Source organism: Phasianus colchicus, chromosome 2 (assembly GCF_987193195.1).
Source record: "Phasianus colchicus chromosome 2, bPhaCol1.hap1.1, whole genome shotgun sequence".
Classification (NCBI taxonomy): Eukaryota; Metazoa; Chordata; class Aves; order Galliformes; family Phasianidae; genus Phasianus; species Phasianus colchicus.
Genome location: NC_143437.1, coordinates 39,479,306 through 39,501,607, shown reverse-complemented (window position 1 = coordinate 39,501,607; position 22,302 = coordinate 39,479,306). Strand labels below are relative to the sequence as shown.

The 22,302-nt window shown below is 62.2% G+C and overlaps 1 long non-coding RNA gene across 1 annotated transcript; it reads left to right on the top strand.

Moving 5' to 3' along the window:
• Window positions 1-313: 313 nt before the first annotated feature.
• On the top strand, window positions 314-21,149 carry LOC149918971 (uncharacterized). Its single transcript, XR_016464222.1, has 13 exons — window positions 314-420; window positions 1,454-3,363; window positions 3,549-5,466; window positions 5,652-7,053; window positions 7,239-8,639; window positions 8,825-10,225; window positions 10,411-11,811; window positions 11,997-13,397; window positions 13,583-14,983; window positions 15,169-17,085; window positions 17,271-18,671; window positions 18,857-20,773; window positions 20,959-21,149. It is a non-coding gene; the product is annotated as an uncharacterized LOC149918971 (long non-coding RNA).
• The last annotated feature ends 1,153 nt before the right edge of the window (window positions 21,150-22,302 follow it).

Here is a 22,302-nt window from a genome sequence, read left to right as displayed (position 1 = left end):
TAATGTTTGTGAGAACGTAAAAAGAAACACTGAAACAGAAGAAATGAATTCCCCACCCTGAGCTCAGCCAAGGTATGGTTGGTGAGGTGACACCACCTGTGGAGCGGCTCAGCCCTGAGGGAAAGGGCGGCAACGCCTGCGAGGAGCGGTGACCTTCAGGTGACCCCGGCCGTGAACTTCAGGTGACCCCGGCCCGGGCACCTTCGGCTGGAAAGGGCGGGAAGGCAGAGGTGAGAAAAGAAAAGGGCGGGAAGAGAAAACGGCGGGAAAAAAAAAGCGGCGTTCTGAGCTCCTATTGGCTGACGGGGGGGCAAGGAAACCTATATAAGGAGTTCCTCTGAGAGCATCAGAAGAAATAGGGAGCTGCGAGAGGAAAGCAATGGAACGACGGACGGACTACAAACAGCCTCTGGGAACGAGGTACGGCCGGAGCGGGGCTGAAGAGCACAATGGGATGGGAATAGCGGATGTGTGGAAAATAAAGGGCCGGCCGGGGCGCGGGCCCCGACGGCGGCGGGGGGGGGTCCGGCCGGGGCGCGGGCCCCGACGGCGGCGGGGGGGGGTCCGGCCGGGGCGCGGGCCCCGACGGCGGCGGGGGGGGGTCCGGCCGGGGCGCGGGCCCCGACGGCGGCGGGGGGGGGTCCGGCCGGGGCGCGGGCCCCGACGGCGGCGGGGGGGGGTCCGGCCGGGGCGCGGGCCCCGACGGCGGCGGGGGGGGGTCCGGCCGGGGCGCGGGCCCCGACGGCGGCGGGTGGGGTTCCGGCCGGGGCGCGGGCCCCGACGGCGGCGGGGGGGGGTCCGGCCGGGGCGCGGGCCCCGACGGCGGCGGGGGGGGGTCCGGCCGGGGCGCGGGCCCCGACGGCGGCGGGGGGGGGTCCGGCCGGGGCGCGGGCCCCGACGGCGGCGGGGGGGGGTCCGGCCGGGGCGCGGGCCCCGACGGCGGCGGGGGGGGGTCCGGCCGGGGCGCGGGCCCCGACGGCGCTTCGGCCTTGAAGTTGCAGAGGCAACATCAAGCAGCAACAATAAAGCTATTTTTTTTGTGACTGGTCTGACATTCTTTAGGGGTTTTATTCCTATTCATCACAAGGTGATGGGGGGTCTGAGGGAGTCAACATAACACATACTGAGGATGTAACGGAAACAGCACTGGAACAGTGTTCTAGTGCTGAAGATGAGGAGTGTGATGGATCTGTTCTGTCAGGAAGTAAAGGTAGGATGACTTCTGTATTTCGTGAACCTGAGTGTGTAGTCCTGTTAACTATCTTGAGGCAACATACAGCCTCATAAAATAGGTGTTACCAATATTGCTTCTAAATTTAACTGATGTGCTTCAGCCTAGTTTGCCTGTACTTCAGAACGTGATGCTGATGCCTCTTGAATTAGCTAGTATTTGCAGGAATCAACAGGGAAGGAAGGATTGCCGGGTTGAAAGGTGTTGTGCCTCATAATTTAGAATCTGCTGCCGAAGAAAGGGGAAGCGGCGTGGGCAACTGGAAGGCAGGCGCGAGGAAGAAGAGGAAGCGGAAGCCAGCAGATGCGGGGGGGAAAGAGAGAGGCACCCTGGGCAAAGCACCTCCCTGTTAGCAGGGATACAGTCACATTTGAGTTGAGGCGTTGCCGGCGCCTTGAGAGACCAGGATGGCTCTGTGCTGGGCGACCTCCCTGTAAGCAGGGCTCGGGTCTTTGCTGTAGTTGGCCTTTTGCCTTGTTGCTCCTTTGGCTGCCTGGGGAGCGTGGCCCCCTGTACGGAGGGCGAGAGCCACCTCTCCGCACCTGAGTGGGAAACGGAGCTCGCCGGACCCCAAGGCCACCCTGTAAGCAGGGTAGTGCCTTTTCCCTGCCCCCCACTCCTCCTCCGGCCCCTCGGCGCTGTTGCCTGGTGGTGGCCTGTCAGTGCGCCGGCCCCGTACTCGGGGTGCGTGCCGCGGCCTTTGGCCTCTTGTCCTTACTTGAGAAGCCCCTTGGCGCGTTGAGGTCTGTGGCCTCCGCGCAGCCCCGGGACAGGTCACAGGCTCTTGTGTGTTGCTTGTGGGTGCGGGTTTATTCCCAGGCGTTGGCTGCGCTGCGTTGTCCTTCCCTTCTGGAAAGTTGCATCCGTGTGCGTGTTGCCCTTCCTTCCCTTGTTTGTGTTTGTGGAGTGACTGAGCAACTGTGCTTTTCCTTTAGGCCTCCACAAAGATGGCTGCAGCTTAGCTTTGACTTCCTAGGGGGGAATGGAGGACTTTGGTGCATGCCGCAAGGGGGGTGTTCCCCCTCATCTTAGTCCCGTGGGCGCTGCAAGTGTCCTGTCTGCCTGTCTCCTTTTTTCTTAGTAGAGATCTGTGCCACGTGGTAGCTCTGTGGCTGAGGCCGCCCTGTAGCCAGGGCTTGGGCCTGTCCTTCCTTGCGTGGCCACCAGTTGTGCTGGTGGCGTGACAGCCCTGTACTCGGGGTGCGTGTCACAAGCTGTGGACCCTCTGTCCCCCGAGCAGCCTGACCCCCTGTAATCAGGGCTGGGGAGGCCACAGCATTGCAGCCGGCTGCTCTAGTTATCCAGCTGGTGGGAACGACCCCTCCCTGTCCCGTCAGAGGGTGCAGGTTGAGGTGATGCTTGTGTGTGGGGTGACCTCCCCGCTCGGTGGGTCGAGGTGGTTCCCAGGGCTGCTGAAGATGTGGTGATGTTCTGCTGCCGGGCAGGCCAGCCTGTAGCTCAGGCGTTGGCGGGAGCTGCGTGCTCCGTGGGGCTTCTTGATGATGGCGAGGTGCGGGGTACCGTCCTGTAGGCAGGGCTGTGCGTGCCCCCTGTGCTTGGTGAGCTGTGTTCTGAGAGACCTGACCCCCTGTACTCAGGCGGGAGTGTGGCCCCGGCCTTCCAGAGGCACGGGGCCGTGAGGTGTGGGGTTGGGCTTGCGCCCTCCCTGGAATCGGGGCTAGGATCCCCACCGCGGCCTTTGGCTGTGTCGCCCTGCTGCCTGGCGGCTGAGAGTCGTTCCTGCTGCTGGGGGGGAAACCGAGCTCTGTGGCTCCAGGGGTGTTTTTGGCCCGCCTGTAATCAGGGTCTGGGCACGTGAGCCTTTATGCTCTGCTGGCAGCCTGCGCGGGGTGACCGCCCCGCTAGCGGGGTGCGTGTCAAGGTGCCCCGGAATGGGAGAGAAGGAGCCTCTCTCGGCTGTAGGGAAGGGGGCTGCCCTGTAAGTCAGGGAGCAGCTGTGCCCCCGAGTCCCCGGCCCTTTGCAATGGAGGCAGTGGCTGGGGGTCCCCTGTAATCAGGGAAGCAGACTCCTTTGGCCTCTGCTTTTTGTGTGCCCAGCTCCATTTGCCCAGTCTGCCCGCCTCCGTGATCCCCTGCAGCGCCGGCTGGAGCCTCCGCAGCGTGACAGTGAGGTGAGAAAAGCTGCTCTAAGTAGTTTTGGCTGGAACGGACTGGGAAGGGGGAGGGGGCTACAAGGTCTTCCCCCTTGGCTGGGCGGTCCTGTGCCGCGTTTCTTTGGGATGTTGGGTTTCCCGCTTCCTTCAGGTGGAGGGTTTGCTGCTGCTCAGGGCTAATGGTGTCGTACCTCATATTTCAGGATTCTGCTGCCAAAGAAAGGAGAAGCGGCGTGGGCAACTGGAAGGCAGGCGCGAGGAAGAAGAGGAAGAGGAAGCGGAAGCCAGCAGATGCGGGGGGGAAAGAGAGAGGCACCCTGGGCAAAGCACCTCCCTGTTAGCAGGGATACAGTCACATTTGAGTTGAGGCGTTGCCGGCGCCTTGAGAGACCAGGATGGCTCTGTGCTGGGCGACCTCCCTGTAAGCAGGGCTCGGGTCTTTGCTGTAGTTGGCCTTTTGCCTTGTTGCTCCTTTGGCTGCCTGGGGAGCGTGGCCCCCTGTACGGAGGGCGAGAGCCACCTCTCCGCACCTGAGTGGGAAACGGAGCTCGCCGGACCCCAAGGCCACCCTGTAAGCAGGGTAGTGCCTTTTCCCTGCCCCCCACTCCTCCTCCGGCCCCTCGGCGCTGTTGCCTGGTGGTGGCCTGTCAGTGCGCCGGCCCCGTACTCGGGGTGCGTGCCGCGGCCTTTGGCCTCTTGTCCTTACTTGAGAAGCCCCTTGGCGCGTTGAGGTCTGTGGCCTCCGCGCAGCCCCGGGACAGGTCACAGGCTCTTGTGTGTTGCTTGTGGGTGCGGGTTTATTCCCAGGCGTTGGCTGCGCTGCGTTGTCCTTCCCTTCTGGAAAGTTGCATCCGTGTGCGTGTTGCCCTTCCTTCCCTTGTTTGTGTTTGTGGAGTGACTGAGCAACTGTACTTTTCCTTTAGGCCTCCACAAAGATGGCTGCAGCTTAGCTTTGACTTCCTAGGGGGGAATGGAGGACTTTGGTGCATGCCGCAAGGGGGGTGTTCCCCCTCATCTTAGTCCCGTGGGCGCTGCAAGTGTCCTGTCTGCCTGTCTCCTTTTTTCTTAGTAGAGATCTGTGCCACGTGGTAGCTCTGTGGCTGAGGCCGCCCTGTAGCCAGGGCTTGGGCCTGTCCTTCCTTGCGTGGCCACCAGTTGTGCTGGTGGCGTGACAGCCCTGTACTCGGGGTGCGTGTCACAAGCTGTGGACCCTCTGTCCCCCGAGCAGCCTGACCCCCCTGTAATCAGGGCTGGGGAGGCCACAGCATTGCAGCCGGCTGCTCTAGTTATCCAGCTGGTGGGAACGACCCCTCCCTGTCCCGTCAGAGGGTGCAGGTTGAGGTGATGCTTGTGTGTGGGGTGACCTCCCCGCTCGGTGGGTCGAGGTGGTTCCCAGGGCTGCTGAAGATGTGGTGATGTTCTGCTGCCGGGCGGGCCAGCCTGTAGCTCAGGCGTTGGCGGGAGCTGCGTGCTCCGTGGGGCTTCTTGATGATGGCGAGGTGCGGGGTACCGTCCTGTAGGCAGGGCTGTGCGTGCCCCCTGTGCTTGGTGAGCTGTGTTCTGAGAGACCTGACCCCCTGTACTCAGGCGGGAGTGTGGCCCCGGCCTTCCAGAGGCACGGGGCCGTGAGGTGTGGGGTTGGGCTTGCGCCCTCCCTGGAATCGGGGCTAGGATCCCCACCGCGGCCTTTGGCTGTGTCGCCCTGCTGCCTGGCGGCTGAGAGTCGTTCCTGCTGCTGGGGGGGAAACCGAGCTCTGTGGCTCCAGGGGTGTTTTTGGCCCGCCTGTAATCAGGGTCTGGGCACGTGAGCCTTTATGCTCTGCTGGCAGCCTGCGCGGGGTGACCGCCCCGCTAGCGGGGTGCGTGTCAAGGTGCCCCGGAATGGGAGAGAAGGAGCCTCTCTCGGCTGTAGGGAAGGGGGCTGCCCTGTAAGTCAGGGAGCAGCTGTGCCCCCGAGTCCCCGGCCCTTTGCAATGGAGGCAGTGGCTGGGGGTCCCCTGTAATCAGGGAAGCAGACTCCTTTGGCCTCTGCTTTTTGTGTGCCCAGCTCCATTTGCCCAGTCTGCCCGCCTCCGTGATCCCCTGCAGCGCCGGCTGGAGCCTCCGCAGCGTGACAGTGAGGTGAGAAAAGCTGCTCTAAGTAGTTTTGGCTGGAACGGACTGGGAAGGGGGAGGGGGCTACAAGGTCTTCCCCCTTGGCTGGGCGGTCCTGTGCCGCGTTTCTTTGGGATGTTGGGTTTCCCGCTTCCTTCAGGTGGAGGGTTTGCTGCTGCTCAGGGCTAATGGTGTCGTACCTCATATTTCAGGATTCTGCTGCCAAAGAAAGGAGAAGCGGCGTGGGCAACTGGAAGGCAGGCGCGAGGAAGAAGAGGAAGAGGAAGCGGAAGCCAGCAGATGCGGGGGGGGAAAGAGAGAGGCACCCTGGGCAAAGCACCTCCCTGTTAGCAGGGATACAGTCACATTTGAGTTGAGGCGTTGCCGGCGCCTTGAGAGACCAGGATGGCTCTGTGCTGGGCGACCTCCCTGTAAGCAGGGCTCGGGTCTTTGCTGTAGTTGGCCTTTTGCCTTGTTGCTCCTTTGGCTGCCTGGGGAGCGTGGCCCCCTGTACGGAGGGCGAGAGCCACCTCTCCGCACCTGAGTGGGAAACGGAGCTCGCCGGACCCCAAGGCCACCCTGTAAGCAGGGTAGTGCCTTTTCCCTGCCCCCCACTCCTCCTCCGGCCCCTCGGCGCTGTTGCCTGGTGGTGGCCTGTCAGTGCGCCGGCCCCGTACTTGGGGTGCATGTCACAAGCTGTGGACCCTCTGTCCCCCGAGCAGCCTGACCCCCTGTAATCAGGGCTGGGGAGGCCACAGCATTGCAGCCGGCTGCTCTAGTTATCCAGCTGGTGGGAACGACCCCTCCCTGTCCCGTCAGAGGGTGCAGGTTGAGGTGATGCTTGTGTGTGGGGTGACCTCCCCGCTCGGTGGGTCGAGGTGGTTTCCAGGGCTGCTGAAGATGTGGTGATGTTCTGCTGCCGGGCGGGCCAGCCTGTAGCTCAGGCGTTGGCGGGAGCTGCGTGCTCCGTGGGGCTTCTTGATGATGGCGAGGTGCGGGGTACCGTCCTGTAGGCAGGGCTGTGCGTGCTCCCTGTGCTTGGTGAGCTGTGTTCTGAGAGACCTGACCCCCTGTACTCAGGCGGGAGTGTGGCCCCGGCCTTCCAGAGGCACGGGGCCGTGAGGTGTGGGGTTGGGCTTGCGCCCTCCCTGGAATCGGGGCTAGGATCCCCACCGCGGCCTTTGGCTGTGTCGCCCTGCTGCCTGGCGGCTGAGAGTCGTTCCTGCTGCTGGGGGGGAAACCGAGCTCTGTGGCTCCAGGGGTGTTTTTGGCCCGCCTGTAATCAGGGTCTGGGCACGTGAGCCTTTATGCTCTGCTGGCAGCCTGCGCGGGGTGACCGCCCCGCTAGCGGGGTGCGTGTCAAGGTGCCCCGGAATGGGAGAGAAGGAGCCTCTCTCGGCTGTAGGGAAGGGGGCTGCCCTGTAAGTCAGGGAGCAGCTGTGCCCCCGAGTCCCCGGCCCTTTGCAATGGTGGCAGTGGCTGGGGGTCCCCTGTAATCAGGGAAGCAGACTCCTTTGGCCTCTGCTTTTTGTGTGCCCAGCTCCATTTGCCCAGTCTGCCCGCCTCCGTGATCCCCTGCAGCGCCGGCTGGAGCCTCCGCAGCGTGACAGTGAGGTGAGAAAAGCTGCTCTAAGTAGTTTTGGCTGGAACGGACTGGGAAGGGGGAGGGGGCTACAAGGTCTTCCCCCTTGGCTGGGCGGTCCTGTGCCGCGTTTCTTTGGGATGTTGGGTTTCCCGCTTCCTTCAGGTGGAGGGTTTGCTGCTGCTCAGGGCTAATGGTGTCGTACCTCATATTTCAGGATTCTGCTGCCAAAGAAAGGAGAAGCGGCGTGGGCAACTGGAAGGCAGGCGCGAGGAAGAAGAGGAAGAGGAAGCGGAAGCCAGCAGATGCGGGGGGGAAAGAGAGAGGCACCCTGGGCAAAGCACCTCCCTGTTAGCAGGGATACAGTCACATTTGAGTTGAGGCGTTGCCGGCGCCTTGAGAGACCAGGATGGCTCTGTGCTGGGCGACCTCCCTGTAAGCAGGGCTCGGGTCTTTGCTGTAGTTGGCCTTTTGCCTTGTTGCTCCTTTGGCTGCCTGGGGAGCGTGGCCCCCTGTACGGAGGGCGAGAGCCACCTCTCCGCACCTGAGTGGGAAACGGAGCTCGCCGGACCCCAAGGCCACCCTGTAAGCAGGGTAGTGCCTTTTCCCTGCCCCCCACTCCTCCTCCGGCCCCTCGGCGCTGTTGCCTGGTGGTGGCCTGTCAGTGCGCCGGCCCCGTACTTGGGGTGCATGTCACAAGCTGTGGACCCTCTGTCCCCCGAGCAGCCTGACCCCCTGTAATCAGGGCTGGGGAGGCCACAGCATTGCAGCCGGCTGCTCTAGTTATCCAGCTGGTGGGAACGACCCCTCCCTGTCCCGTCAGAGGGTGCAGGTTGAGGTGATGCTTGTGTGTGGGGTGACCTCCCCGCTCGGTGGGTCGAGGTGGTTCCCAGGGCTGCTGAAGATGTGGTGATGTTCTGCTGCCGGGCGGGCCAGCCTGTAGCTCAGGCGTTGGCGGGAGCTGCGTGCTCCGTGGGGCTTCTTGATGATGGCGAGGTGCGGGGTACCGTCCTGTAGGCAGGGCTGTGCGTGCCCCCTGTGCTTGGTGAGCTGTGTTCTGAGAGACCTGACCCCCTGTACTCAGGCGGGAGTGTGGCCCCGGCCTTCCAGAGGCACGGGGCCGTGAGGTGTGGGGTTGGGCTTGCGCCCTCCCTGGAATCGGGGCTAGGATCCCCACCGCGGCCTTTGGCTGTGTCGCCCTGCTGCCTGGCGGCTGAGAGTCGTTCCTGCTGCTGGGGGGGAAACCGAGCTCTGTGGCTCCAGGGGTGTTTTTGGCCCGCCTGTAATCAGGGTCTGGGCACGTGAGCCTTTATGCTCTGCTGGCAGCCTGCGCGGGGTGACCGCCCCGCTAGCGGGGTGCGTGTCAAGGTGCCCCGGAATGGGAGAGAAGGAGCCTCTCTCGGCTGTAGGGAAGGGGGCTGCCCTGTAAGTCAGGGAGCAGCTGTGCCCCCGAGTCCCCGGCCCTTTGCAATGGAGGCAGTGGCTGGGGGTCCCCTGTAATCAGGGAAGCAGACTCCTTTGGCCTCTGCTTTTTGTGTGCCCAGCTCCATTTGCCCAGTCTGCCCGCCTCCGTGATCCCCTGCAGCGCCGGCTGGAGCCTCCGCAGCGTGACAGTGAGGTGAGAAAAGCTGCTCTAAGTAGTTTTGGCTGGAACGGACTGGGAAGGGGGAGGGGGCTACAAGGTCTTCCCCCTTGGCTGGGCGGTCCTGTGCCGCGTTTCTTTGGGATGTTGGGTTTCCCGCTTCCTTCAGGTGGAGGGTTTGCTGCTGCTCAGGGCTAATGGTGTCGTACCTCATATTTCAGGATTCTGCTGCCAAAGAAAGGAGAAGCGGCGTGGGCAACTGGAAGGCAGGCGCGAGGAAGAAGAGGAAGAGGAAGCGGAAGCCAGCAGATGCGGGGGGGAAAGAGAGAGGCACCCTGGGCAAAGCACCTCCCTGTTAGCAGGGATACAGTCACATTTGAGTTGAGGCGTTGCCGGCGCCTTGAGAGACCAGGATGGCTCTGTGCTGGGCGACCTCCCTGTAAGCAGGGCTCGGGTCTTTGCTGTAGTTGGCCTTTTGCCTTGTTGCTCCTTTGGCTGCCTGGGGAGCGTGGCCCCCTGTACGGAGGGCGAGAGCCACCTCTCCGCACCTGAGTGGGAAACGGAGCTCGCCGGACCCCAAGGCCACCCTGTAAGCAGGGTAGTGCCTTTTCCCTGCCCCCCACTCCTCCTCCGGCCCCTCGGCGCTGTTGCCTGGTGGTGGCCTGTCAGTGCGCCGGCCCCGTACTTGGGGTGCATGTCACAAGCTGTGGACCCTCTGTCCCCCGAGCAGCCTGACCCCCTGTAATCAGGGCTGGGGAGGCCACAGCATTGCAGCCGGCTGCTCTAGTTATCCAGCTGGTGGGAACGACCCCTCCCTGTCCCGTCAGAGGGTGCAGGTTGAGGTGATGCTTGTGTGTGGGGTGACCTCCCCGCTCGGTGGGTCGAGGTGGTTTCCAGGGCTGCTGAAGATGTGGTGATGTTCTGCTGCCGGGCGGGCCAGCCTGTAGCTCAGGCGTTGGCGGGAGCTGCGTGCTCCGTGGGGCTTCTTGATGATGGCGAGGTGCGGGGTACCGTCCTGTAGGCAGGGCTGTGCGTGCTCCCTGTGCTTGGTGAGCTGTGTTCTGAGAGACCTGACCCCCTGTACTCAGGCGGGAGTGTGGCCCCGGCCTTCCAGAGGCACGGGGCCGTGAGGTGTGGGGTTGGGCTTGCGCCCTCCCTGGAATCGGGGCTAGGATCCCCACCGCGGCCTTTGGCTGTGTCGCCCTGCTGCCTGGCGGCTGAGAGTCGTTCCTGCTGCTGGGGGGGAAACCGAGCTCTGTGGCTCCAGGGGTGTTTTTGGCCCGCCTGTAATCAGGGTCTGGGCACGTGAGCCTTTATGCTCTGCTGGCAGCCTGCGCGGGGTGACCGCCCCGCTAGCGGGGTGCGTGTCAAGGTGCCCCGGAATGGGAGAGAAGGAGCCTCTCTCGGCTGTAGGGAAGGGGGCTGCCCTGTAAGTCAGGGAGCAGCTGTGCCCCCGAGTCCCCGGCCCTTTGCAATGGTGGCAGTGGCTGGGGGTCCCCTGTAATCAGGGAAGCAGACTCCTTTGGCCTCTGCTTTTTGTGTGCCCAGCTCCATTTGCCCAGTCTGCCCGCCTCCGTGATCCCCTGCAGCGCCGGCTGGAGCCTCCGCAGCGTGACAGTGAGGTGAGAAAAGCTGCTCTAAGTAGTTTTGGCTGGAACGGACTGGGAAGGGGGAGGGGGCTACAAGGTCTTCCCCCTTGGCTGGGCGGTCCTGTGCCGCGTTTCTTTGGGATGTTGGGTTTCCCGCTTCCTTCAGGTGGAGGGTTTGCTGCTGCTCAGGGCTAATGGTGTCGTACCTCATATTTCAGGATTCTGCTGCCAAAGAAAGGAGAAGCGGCGTGGGCAACTGGAAGGCAGGCGCGAGGAAGAAGAGGAAGAGGAAGCGGAAGCCAGCAGATGCGGGGGGGAAAGAGAGAGGCACCCTGGGCAAAGCACCTCCCTGTTAGCAGGGATACAGTCACATTTGAGTTGAGGCGTTGCCGGCGCCTTGAGAGACCAGGATGGCTCTGTGCTGGGCGACCTCCCTGTAAGCAGGGCTCGGGTCTTTGCTGTAGTTGGCCTTTTGCCTTGTTGCTCCTTTGGCTGCCTGGGGAGCGTGGCCCCCTGTACGGAGGGCGAGAGCCACCTCTCCGCACCTGAGTGGGAAACGGAGCTCGCCGGACCCCAAGGCCACCCTGTAAGCAGGGTAGTGCCTTTTCCCTGCCCCCCACTCCTCCTCCGGCCCCTCGGCGCTGTTGCCTGGTGGTGGCCTGTCAGTGCGCCGGCCCCGTACTTGGGGTGCATGTCACAAGCTGTGGACCCTCTGTCCCCCGAGCAGCCTGACCCCCTGTAATCAGGGCTGGGGAGGCCACAGCATTGCAGCCGGCTGCTCTAGTTATCCAGCTGGTGGGAACGACCCCTCCCTGTCCCGTCAGAGGGTGCAGGTTGAGGTGATGCTTGTGTGTGGGGTGACCTCCCCGCTCGGTGGGTCGAGGTGGTTCCCAGGGCTGCTGAAGATGTGGTGATGTTCTGCTGCCGGGCGGGCCAGCCTGTAGCTCAGGCGTTGGCGGGAGCTGCGTGCTCCGTGGGGCTTCTTGATGATGGCGAGGTGCGGGGTACCGTCCTGTAGGCAGGGCTGTGCGTGCCCCCTGTGCTTGGTGAGCTGTGTTCTGAGAGACCTGCCCCCCTGTACTCAGGCGGGAGTGTGGCCCCGGCCTTCCAGAGGCACGGGGCCGTGAGGTGTGGGGTTGGGCTTGCGCCCTCCCTGGAATCGGGGCTAGGATCCCCACCGCGGCCTTTGGCTGTGTCGCCCTGCTGCCTGGCGGCTGAGAGTCGTTCCTGCTGCTGGGGGGGAAACCGAGCTCTGTGGCTCCAGGGGTGTTTTTGGCCCGCCTGTAATCAGGGTCTGGGCACGTGAGCCTTTATGCTCTGCTGGCAGCCTGCGCGGGGTGACCGCCCCGCTAGCGGGGTGCGTGTCAAGGTGCCCCGGAATGGGAGAGAAGGAGCCTCTCTCGGCTGTAGGGAAGGGGGCTGCCCTGTAAGTCAGGGAGCAGCTGTGCCCCCGAGTCCCCGGCCCTTTGCAATGGTGGCAGTGGCTGGGGGTCCCCTGTAATCAGGGAAGCAGACTCCTTTGGCCTCTGCTTTTTGTGTGCCCAGCTCCATTTGCCCAGTCTGCCCGCCTCCGTGATCCCCTGCAGCGCCGGCTGGAGCCTCCGCAGCGTGACAGTGAGGTGAGAAAAGCTGCTCTAAGTAGTTTTGGCTGGAACGGACTGGGAAGGGGGAGGGGGCTACAAGGTCTTCCCCCTTGGCTGGGCGGTCCTGTGCCGCGTTTCTTTGGGATGTTGGGTTTCCCGCTTCCTTCAGGTGGAGGGTTTGCTGCTGCTCAGGGCTAATGGTGTCGTACCTCATATTTCAGGATTCTGCTGCCAAAGAAAGGAGAAGCGGCGTGGGCAACTGGAAGGCAGGCGCGAGGAAGAAGAGGAAGAGGAAGCGGAAGCCAGCAGATGCGGGGGGGAAAGAGAGAGGCACCCTGGGCAAAGCACCTCCCTGTTAGCAGGGATACAGTCACATTTGAGTTGAGGCGTTGCCGGCGCCTTGAGAGACCAGGATGGCTCTGTGCTGGGCGACCTCCCTGTAAGCAGGGCTCGGGTCTTTGCTGTAGTTGGCCTTTTGCCTTGTTGCTCCTTTGGCTGCCTGGGGAGCGTGGCCCCCTGTACGGAGGGCGAGAGCCACCTCTCCGCACCTGAGTGGGAAACGGAGCTCGCCGGACCCCAAGGCCACCCTGTAAGCAGGGTAGTGCCTTTTCCCTGCCCCCCACTCCTCCTCCGGCCCCTCGGCGCTGTTGCCTGGTGGTGGCCTGTCAGTGCGCCGGCCCCGTACTTGGGGTGCATGTCACAAGCTGTGGACCCTCTGTCCCCCGAGCAGCCTGACCCCCTGTAATCAGGGCTGGGGAGGCCACAGCATTGCAGCCGGCTGCTCTAGTTATCCAGCTGGTGGGAACGACCCCTCCCTGTCCCGTCAGAGGGTGCAGGTTGAGGTGATGCTTGTGTGTGGGGTGACCTCCCCGCTCGGTGGGTCGAGGTGGTTCCCAGGGCTGCTGAAGATGTGGTGATGTTCTGCTGCCGGGCGGGCCAGCCTGTAGCTCAGGCGTTGGCGGGAGCTGCGTGCTCCGTGGGGCTTCTTGATGATGGCGAGGTGCGGGGTACCGTCCTGTAGGCAGGGCTGTGCGTGCCCCCTGTGCTTGGTGAGCTGTGTTCTGAGAGACCTGCCCCCCTGTACTCAGGCGGGAGTGTGGCCCCGGCCTTCCAGAGGCACGGGGCCGTGAGGTGTGGGGTTGGGCTTGCGCCCTCCCTGGAATCGGGGCTAGGATCCCCACCGCGGCCTTTGGCTGTGTCGCCCTGCTGCCTGGCGGCTGAGAGTCGTTCCTGCTGCTGGGGGGGAAACCGAGCTCTGTGGCTCCAGGGGTGTTTTTGGCCCGCCTGTAATCAGGGTCTGGGCACGTGAGCCTTTATGCTCTGCTGGCAGCCTGCGCGGGGTGACCGCCCCGCTAGCGGGGTGCGTGTCAAGGTGCCCCGGAATGGGAGAGAAGGAGCCTCTCTCGGCTGTAGGGAAGGGGGCTGCCCTGTAAGTCAGGGAGCAGCTGTGCCCCCGAGTCCCCGGCCCTTTGCAATGGTGGCAGTGGCTGGGGGTCCCCTGTAATCAGGGAAGCAGACTCCTTTGGCCTCTGCTTTTTGTGTGCCCAGCTCCATTTGCCCAGTCTGCCCGCCTCCGTGATCCCCTGCAGCGCCGGCTGGAGCCTCCGCAGCGTGACAGTGAGGTGAGAAAAGCTGCTCTAAGTAGTTTTGGCTGGAACGGACTGGGAAGGGGGAGGGGGCTACAAGGTCTTCCCCCTTGGCTGGGCGGTCCTGTGCCGCGTTTCTTTGGGATGTTGGGTTTCCCGCTTCCTTCAGGTGGAGGGTTTGCTGCTGCTCAGGGCTAATGGTGTCGTACCTCATATTTCAGGATTCTGCTGCCAAAGAAAGGAGAAGCGGCGTGGGCAACTGGAAGGCAGGCGCGAGGAAGAAGAGGAAGAGGAAGCGGAAGCCAGCAGATGCGGGGGGGAAAGAGAGAGGCACCCTGGGCAAAGCACCTCCCTGTTAGCAGGGATACAGTCACATTTGAGTTGAGGCGTTGCCGGCGCCTTGAGAGACCAGGATGGCTCTGTGCTGGGCGACCTCCCTGTAAGCAGGGCTCGGGTCTTTGCTGTAGTTGGCCTTTTGCCTTGTTGCTCCTTTGGCTGCCTGGGGAGCGTGGCCCCCTGTACGGAGGGCGAGAGCCACCTCTCCGCACCTGAGTGGGAAACGGAGCTCGCCGGACCCCAAGGCCACCCTGTAAGCAGGGTAGTGCCTTTTCCCTGCCCCCCACTCCTCCTCCGGCCCCTCGGCGCTGTTGCCTGGTGGTGGCCTGTCAGTGCGCCGGCCCCGTACTTGGGGTGCATGTCACAAGCTGTGGACCCTCTGTCCCCCGAGCAGCCTGACCCCCTGTAATCAGGGCTGGGGAGGCCACAGCATTGCAGCCGGCTGCTCTAGTTATCCAGCTGGTGGGAACGACCCCTCCCTGTCCCGTCAGAGGGTGCAGGTTGAGGTGATGCTTGTGTGTGGGGTGACCTCCCCGCTCGGTGGGTCGAGGTGGTTCCCAGGGCTGCTGAAGATGTGGTGATGTTCTGCTGCCGGGCGGGCCAGCCTGTAGCTCAGGCGTTGGCGGGAGCTGCGTGCTCCGTGGGGCTTCTTGATGATGGCGAGGTGCGGGGTACCGTCCTGTAGGCAGGGCTGTGCGTGCCCCCTGTGCTTGGTGAGCTGTGTTCTGAGAGACCTGCCCCCCTGTACTCAGGCGGGAGTGTGGCCCCGGCCTTCCAGAGGCACGGGGCCGTGAGGTGTGGGGTTGGGCTTGCGCCCTCCCTGGAATCGGGGCTAGGATCCCCACCGCGGCCTTTGGCTGTGTCGCCCTGCTGCCTGGCGGCTGAGAGTCGTTCCTGCTGCTGGGGGGGAAACCGAGCTCTGTGGCTCCAGGGGTGTTTTTGGCCCGCCTGTAATCAGGGTCTGGGCACGTGAGCCTTTATGCTCTGCTGGCAGCCTGCGCGGGGTGACCGCCCCGCTAGCGGGGTGTGTGTCAAGGTGCCCCGGAATGGGAGAGAAGGAGCCTCTCTCGGCTGTAGGGAAGGGGGCTGCCCTGTAAGTCAGGGAGCATCTGTGCCCCCGAGTCCCCGGCCCTTTGCAATGGAGGCAGTGGCTGGGGGTCCCCTGTAATCAGGGAAGCAGACTCCTTTGGCCTCTGCTTTTTGTGTGCCCAGCTCCATTTGCCCAGTCTGCCCGCCTCCGTGATCCCCTGCAGCGCCGGCTGGAGCCTCCGCAGCGTGACAGTGAGGTGAGAAAAGCTGCTCTAAGTAGTTTTGGCTGGAACGGACTGGGAAGGGGGAGGGGGCTACAAGGTCTTCCCCCTTGGCTGGGCGGTCCTGTGCCGCGTTTCTTTGGGATGTTGGGTTTCCCGCTTCCTTCAGGTGGAGGGTTTGCTGCTGCTCAGGGCTAATGGTGTCGTACCTCATATTTCAGGATTCTGCTGCCAAAGAAAGGAGAAGCGGCGTGGGCAACTGGAAGGCAGGCGCGAGGAAGAAGAGGAAGAGGAAGCGGAAGCCAGCAGATGCGGGGGGGAAAGAGAGAGGCACCCTGGGCAAAGCACCTCCCTGTTAGCAGGGATACAGTCACATTTGAGTTGAGGCGTTGCCGGCGCCTTGAGAGACCAGGATGGCTCTGTGCTGGGCGACCTCCCTGTAAGCAGGGCTCGGGTCTTTGCTGTAGTTGGCCTTTTGCCTTGTTGCTCCTTTGGCTGCCTGGGGAGCGTGGCCCCCTGTACGGAGGGCGAGAGCCACCTCTCCGCACCTGAGTGGGAAACGGAGCTCGCCGGACCCCAAGGCCACCCTGTAAGCAGGGTAGTGCCTTTTCCCTGCCCCCCACTCCTCCTCCGGCCCCTCGGCGCTGTTGCCTGGTGGTGGCCTGTCAGTGCGCCGGCCCCGTACTCGGGGTGCGTGCCGCGGCCTTTGGCCTCTTGTCCTTACTTGAGAAGCCCCTTGGCGCGTTGAGGTCTGTGGCCTCCGCGCAGCCCCGGGACAGGTCACAGGCTCTTGTGTGTTGCTTGTGGGTGCGGGTTTATTCCCAGGCGTTGGCTGCGCTGCGTTGTCCTTCCCTTCTGGAAAGTTGCATCCGTGTGCGTGTTGCCCTTCCTTCCCTTGTTTGTGTTTGTGGAGTGACTGAGCAACTGTGCTTTTCCTTTAGGCCTCCACAAAGATGGCTGCAGCTTAGCTTTGACTTCCTAGGGGGGAATGGAGGACTTTGGTGCATGCCGCAAGGGGGGTGTTCCCCCTCATCTTAGTCCCGTGGGCGCTGCAAGTGTCCTGTCTGCCTGTCTCCTTTTTTCTTAGTAGAGATCTGTGCCACGTGGTAGCTCTGTGGCTGAGGCCGCCCTGTAGCCAGGGCTTGGGCCTGTCCTTCCTTGCGTGGCCACCAGTTGTGCTGGTGGCGTGACAGCCCCGTACTCGGGGTGCGTGTCACAAGCTGTGGACCCTCTGTCCCCCGAGCAGCCTGACCCCCTGTAATCAGGGCTGGGGAGGCCACAGCAATGCAGCCGGCTGCTCTAGTTATCCAGCTGGTGGGAACGACCCCTCCCTGTCCCGTCAGAGGGTGCAGGTTGAGGTGATGCTTGTGTGTGGGGTGACCTCCCCGCTCGGTGGGTCGAGGTGGTTCCCAGGGCTGCTGAAGATGTGGTGATGTTCTGCTGCCGGGCGGGCCAGCCTGTAGCTCAGGCGTTGGCGGGAGCTGCGTGCTCCGTGGGGCTTCTTGATGATGGCGAGGTGCGGGGTACCGTCCTGTAGGCAGGGCTGTGCGTGCCCCCTGTGCTTGGTGAGCTGTGTTCTGAGAGACCTGACCCCCTGTACTCAGGCGGGAGTGTGGCCCCGGCCTTCCAGAGGCACGGGGCCGTGAGGTGTGGGGTTGGGCTTGCGCCCTCCCTGGAATCGGGGCTAGGATCCCCACCGCGGCCTTTGGCTGTGTCGCCCTGCTGCCTGGCGGCTGAGAGTCGTTCCTGCTGCTGGGGGGGAAACCGAGCTCTGTGGCTCCAGGGGTGTTTTTGGCCCGCCTGTAATCAGGGTCTGGGCACGTGAGCCTTTATGCTCTGCTGGCAGCCTGCGCGGGGTGACCGCCCCGCTAGCGGGGTGCGTGTCAAGGTGCCCCGGAATGGGAGAGAAGGAGCCTCTCTCGGCTGTAGGGAAGGGGGCTGCCCTGTAAGTCAGGGAGCAGCTGTGCCCCCGAGTCCCCGGCCCTTTGCAATGGAGGCAGTGGCTGGGGGTCCCCTGTAATCAGGGAAGCAGACTCCTTTGGCCTCTGCTTTTTGTGTGCCCAGCTCCATTTGCCCAGTCTGCCCGCCTCCGTGATCCCCTGCAGCGCCGGCTGGAGCCTCCGCAGCGTGACAGTGAGGTGAGAAAAGCTGCTCTAAGTAGTTTTGGCTGGAACGGACTGGGAAGGGGGAGGGGGCTACAAGGTCTTCCCCCTTGGCTGGGCGGTCCTGTGCCGCGTTTCTTTGGGATGTTGGGTTTCCCGCTTCCTTCAGGTGGAGGGTTTGCTGCTGCTCAGGGCTAATGGTGTCGTACCTCATATTTCAGGATTCTGCTGCCAAAGAAAGGAGAAGCGGCGTGGGCAACTGGAAGGCAGGCGCGAGGAAGAAGAGGAAGAGGAAGCGGAAGCCAGCAGATGCGGGGGGGAAAGAGAGAGGCACCCTGGGCAAAGCACCTCCCTGTTAGCAGGGATACAGTCACATTTGAGTTGAGGCGTTGCCGGCGCCTTGAGAGACCAGGATGGCTCTGTGCTGGGCGACCTCCCTGTAAGCAGGGCTCGGGTCTTTGCTGTAGTTGGCCTTTTGCCTTGTTGCTCCTTTGGCTGCCTGGGGAGCGTGGCCCCCTGTACGGAGGGCGAGAGCCACCTCTCCGCACCTGAGTGGGAAACGGAGCTCGCCGGACCCCAAGGCCACCCTGTAAGCAGGGTAGTGCCTTTTCCCTGCCCCCCACTCCTCCTCCGGCCCCTCGGCGCTGTTGCCTGGTGGTGGCCTGTCAGTGCGCCGGCCCCGTACTTGGGGTGCATGTCACAAGCTGTGGACCCTCTGTCCCCCGAGCAGCCTGACCCCCTGTAATCAGGGCTGGGGAGGCCACAGCATTGCAGCCGGCTGCTCTAGTTATCCAGCTGGTGGGAACGACCCCTCCCTGTCCCGTCAGAGGGTGCAGGTTGAGGTGATGCTTGTGTGTGGGGTGACCTCCCCGCTCGGTGGGTCGAGGTGGTTCCCAGGGCTGCTGAAGATGTGGTGATGTTCTGCTGCCGGGCGGGCCAGCCTGTAGCTCAGGCGTTGGCGGGAGCTGCGTGCTCCGTGGGGCTTCTTGATGATGGCGAGGTGCGGGGTACCGTCCTGTAGGCAGGGCTGTGCGTGCCCCCTGTGCTTGGTGAGCTGTGTTCTGAGAGACCTGACCCCCTGTACTCAGGCGGGAGTGTGGCCCCGGCCTTCCAGAGGCACGGGGCCGTGAGGTGTGGGGTTGGGCTTGCGCCCTCCCTGGAATCGGGGCTAGGATCCCCACCGCGGCCTTTGGCTGTGTCGCCCTGCTGCCTGGCGGCTGAGAGTCGTTCCTGCTGCTGGGGGGGAAACCGAGCTCTGTGGCTCCAGGGGTGTTTTTGGCCCGCCTGTAATCAGGGTCTGGGCACGTGAGCCTTTATGCTCTGCTGGCAGCCTGCGCGGGGTGACCGCCCCGCTAGCGGGGTGCGTGTCAAGGTGCCCCGGAATGGGAGAGAAGGAGCCTCTCTCGGCTGTAGGGAAGGGGGCTGCCCTGTAAGTCAGGGAGCAGCTGTGCCCCCGAGTCCCCGGCCCTTTGCAATGGAGGCAGTGGCTGGGGGTCCCCTGTAATCAGGGAAGCAGACTCCTTTGGCCTCTGCTTTTTGTGTGCCCAGCTCCATTTGCCCAGTCTGCCCACCTCCGTGATCCCCTGCAGCGCCGGCTGGAGCCTCCGCAGCGTGACAGTGAGGTGAGAAAAGCTGCTCTAAGTAGTTTTGGCTGGAACGGACTGGGAAGGGGGAGGGGGCTACAAGGTCTTCCCCCTTGGCTGGGCGGTCCTGTGCCGCGTTTCTTTGGGATGTTGGGTTTCCCGCTTCCTTCAGGTGGAGGGTTTGCTGCTGCTCAGGGCTAATGGTGTCGTACCTCATATTTCAGGATTCTGCTGCCAAAGAAAGGAGAAGTGGCGTGGGCAACTGGAAGGCAGGCGCGAGGAAGAAGAGGAAGAGGAAGCGGAAGCCAGCAGATGCGGGGGGGAAAGAGAGAGGCACCCTGGGCAAAGCACCTCCCTGTTAGCAGGGATACAGTCACATTTGAGTTGAGGCGTTGCCGGCGCCTTGAGAGACCAGGATGGCTCTGTGCTGGGCGACCTCCCTGTAAGCAGGGCTCGGGTCTTTGCTGTAGTTGGCCTTTTGCCTTGTTGCTCCTTTGGCTGCCTGGGGAGCGTGGCCCCCTGTACGGAGGGCGAGAGCCACCTCTCCGCACCTGAGTGGGAAACGGAGCTCGCCGGACCCCAAGGCCACCCTGTAAGCAGGGTAGTGCCTTTTCCCTGCCCCCCACTCCTCCTCCGGCCCCTCGGCGCTGTTGCCTGGTGGTGGCCTGTCAGTGCGCCGGCCCCGTACTCGGGGTGCGTGCCGCGGCCTTTGGCCTCTTGTCCTTACTTGAGAAGCCCCTTGGCGCGTTGAGGTCTGTGGCCTCCGCGCAGCCCCGGGACAGGTCACAGGCTCTTGTGTGTTGCTTGTGGGTGCGGGTTTATTCCCAGGTGTTGGCTGCGCTGCGTTGTCCTTCCCTTCTGGAAAGTTGCATCCGTGTGCGTGTTGCCCTTCCTTCCCTTGTTTGTGTTTGTGGAGTGACTGAGCAACTGTGCTTTTCCTTTAGGCCTCCACAAAGATGGCTGCAGCTTAGCTTTGACTTCCTAGGGGGGAATGGAGGACTTTGGTGCATGCCGCAAGGGGGGTGTTCCCCCTCATCTTAGTCCCGTGGGCGCTGCAAGTGTCCTGTCTGCCTGTCTCCTTTTTTCTTAGTAGAGATCTGTGCCACGTGGTAGCTCTGTGGCTGAGGCCGCCCTGTAGCCAGGGCTTGGGCCTGTCCTTCCTTGCGTGGCCACCAGTTGTGCTGGTGGCGTGACAGCCCCGTACTCGGGGTGCGTGTCACAAGCTGTGGACCCTCTGTCCCCCGAGCAGCCTGACCCCCTGTAATCAGGGCTGGGGAGGCCACAGCATTGCAGCCGGCTGCTCTAGTTATCCAGCTGGTGGGAACGACCCCTCCCTGTCCCATCAGAGGGTGCAGGTTGAGGTGATGCTTGTGTGTGGGGTGACCTCCCCGCTCGGTGGGTCGAGGTGGTTTCCAGGGCTGCTGAAGATGTGGTGATGTTCTGCTGCCGGGCGGGCCAGCCTGTAGCTCAGGCGTTGGCGGGAGCTGCGTGCTCCGTGGGGCTTCTTGATGATGGCGAGGTGCGGGGTACCGTCCTGTAGGCAGGGCTGTGCGTGCCCCCTGTGCTTGGTGAGCTGTGTTCTGAGAGACCTGACCCCCTGTACTCAGGCGGGAGTGTGGCCCCGGCCTTCCAGAGGCACGGGGCCGTGAGGTGTGGGGTTGGGCTTGCGCCCTCCCTGGAATCGGGGCTAGGATCCCCACCGCGGCCTTTGGCTGTGTCGCCCTGCTGCCTGGCGGCTGAGAGTCGTTCCTGCTGCTGGGGGGGAAACCGAGCTCTGTGGCTCCAGGGGTGTTTTTGGCCCGCCTGTAATCAGGGTCTGGGCACGTGAGCCTTTATGCTCTGCTGGCAGCCTGCGCGGGGTGACCGCCCCGCTAGCGGGGTGCGTGTCAAGGTGCCCCGGAATGGGAGAGAAGGAGCCTCTCTCGGCTGTAGGGAAGGGGGCTGCCCTGTAAGTCAGGGAGCAGCTGTGCCCCCGAGTCCCCGGCCCTTTGCAATGGAGGCAGTGGCTGGGGGTCCCCTGTAATCAGGGAAGCAGACTCCTTTGGCCTCTGCTTTTTGTGTGCCCAGCTCCATTTGCCCAGTCTGCCCGCCTCCGTGATCCCCTGCAGCGCCGGCTGGAGCCTCCGCAGCGTGACAGTGAGGTGAGAAAAGCTGCTCTAAGTAGTTTTGGCTGGAACGGACTGGGAAGGGGGAGGGGGCTACAAGGTCTTCCCCCTTGGCTGGGCGGTCCTGTGCCGCGTTTCTTTGGGATGTTGGGTTTCCCGCTTCCTTCAGGTGGAGGGTTTGCTGCTGCTCAGGGCTAATGGTGTCGTACCTCATATTTCAGGATTCTGCTGCCAAAGAAAGGAGAAGCGGCGTGGGCAACTGGAAGGCAGGCACGAGGAAGAAGAGGAGGAAATCCAGGTTTTCAGTGTCTTATCTGTTGCCATTAGCTCTGGCTGTTACTATTTGTTTTTTAATTATTGATTTAAGGCTTTGATTGTATTTTTTTCCTTCAGTTTGCCCTGGAGAATAAAATGTCTTGATTTGTTCAAATCGTTTCTGTTTTTCTTCTTTTGTTTCTGTTATGTAGTCCATTTGTTGACATAGATACTGTATTCAATATAAAAACTAAAATTGCCTATTGTAGATATGTTTTGTGTAACAGAGCTGCAGAAAACAGGGTTAGCTGTGGAATGCTGCCTCTTCTTGTTTAAATTACGGGTCACTGTATGGAGGTGCTGGGGGGTTGGATGCAATTTCATTGGCTATGTCTGCATTTGTTTTACCCTGTGCCGTACTGAGATGGGGTGAGTGCAGTGGTGGGTATCTGCTCCCCCTGTTCCAGGTATTCATGTACTCATGTACTAGCTCAGGCTGTGACGTTTTTTCCTCTGTAGGCCGAAATTGAGTTTTGTTATTTATGTTTTTGCTTGCATGAAACCGCTTGTTTCTTTTTGTTTGATTTGCCTGCTGGCCACTGGTTTATTTCCTCCTCCTGTACGGGAAATCCTTCAGGCTGAGCTGTGTGTTTTGGTGTCCTTTTTCTGAGGCATACTGCTGGTGATATAGCAGATCTTTTTCTCTTAATCTCGCCTATGTCCTGTGTCAAGCAGGCTCAGGGGTAGGTTTTCAGCTATGTGTGATTCTCTTTGCTGGTGCTTTATTCTTCCTCTTTAGAATCTGATTTTCTGCATAGTCTGTGGTAATGTGGTTGTAATCGATGGGGGTGGTGATTTTTTTTTTTTTTTCTTTGCTCTATAGTTTTGTGGTTTAAATTGGGTGATAGTTTAGTGCTATGCAGTTTTTGGCTCACTGTCCCATTTCCTAGGGGTAGGAGGAGAGACTGGTAGATGGGGGATCATGTAGAACTAGTGAATTCTATTTAAATACAATTTATTAGTGTAGGTGAAAGAAAGGGTGAAAGAGGATAGTGGCTATGATACACATGCATGTAGATTTATGTATAACAAGTGATGCCCAAGCAATTGCTTAACCCCTACTGACTTCTGCCCAGCCAGTCCCCGAACATCAGTTGTTCTCCTAATGAACTGTCTCCTTTTTTTCAAACTTCCCTTACATATCATGGCGTAGGGTATGGAATATTGCTTTGGCCAGGTTTAGGTCAGCTCTCTTGATTCTGTCTCCTTCCAGCTCCTTTAGTTTGCTCCTAGTGCTCTTCTTGGGCTGT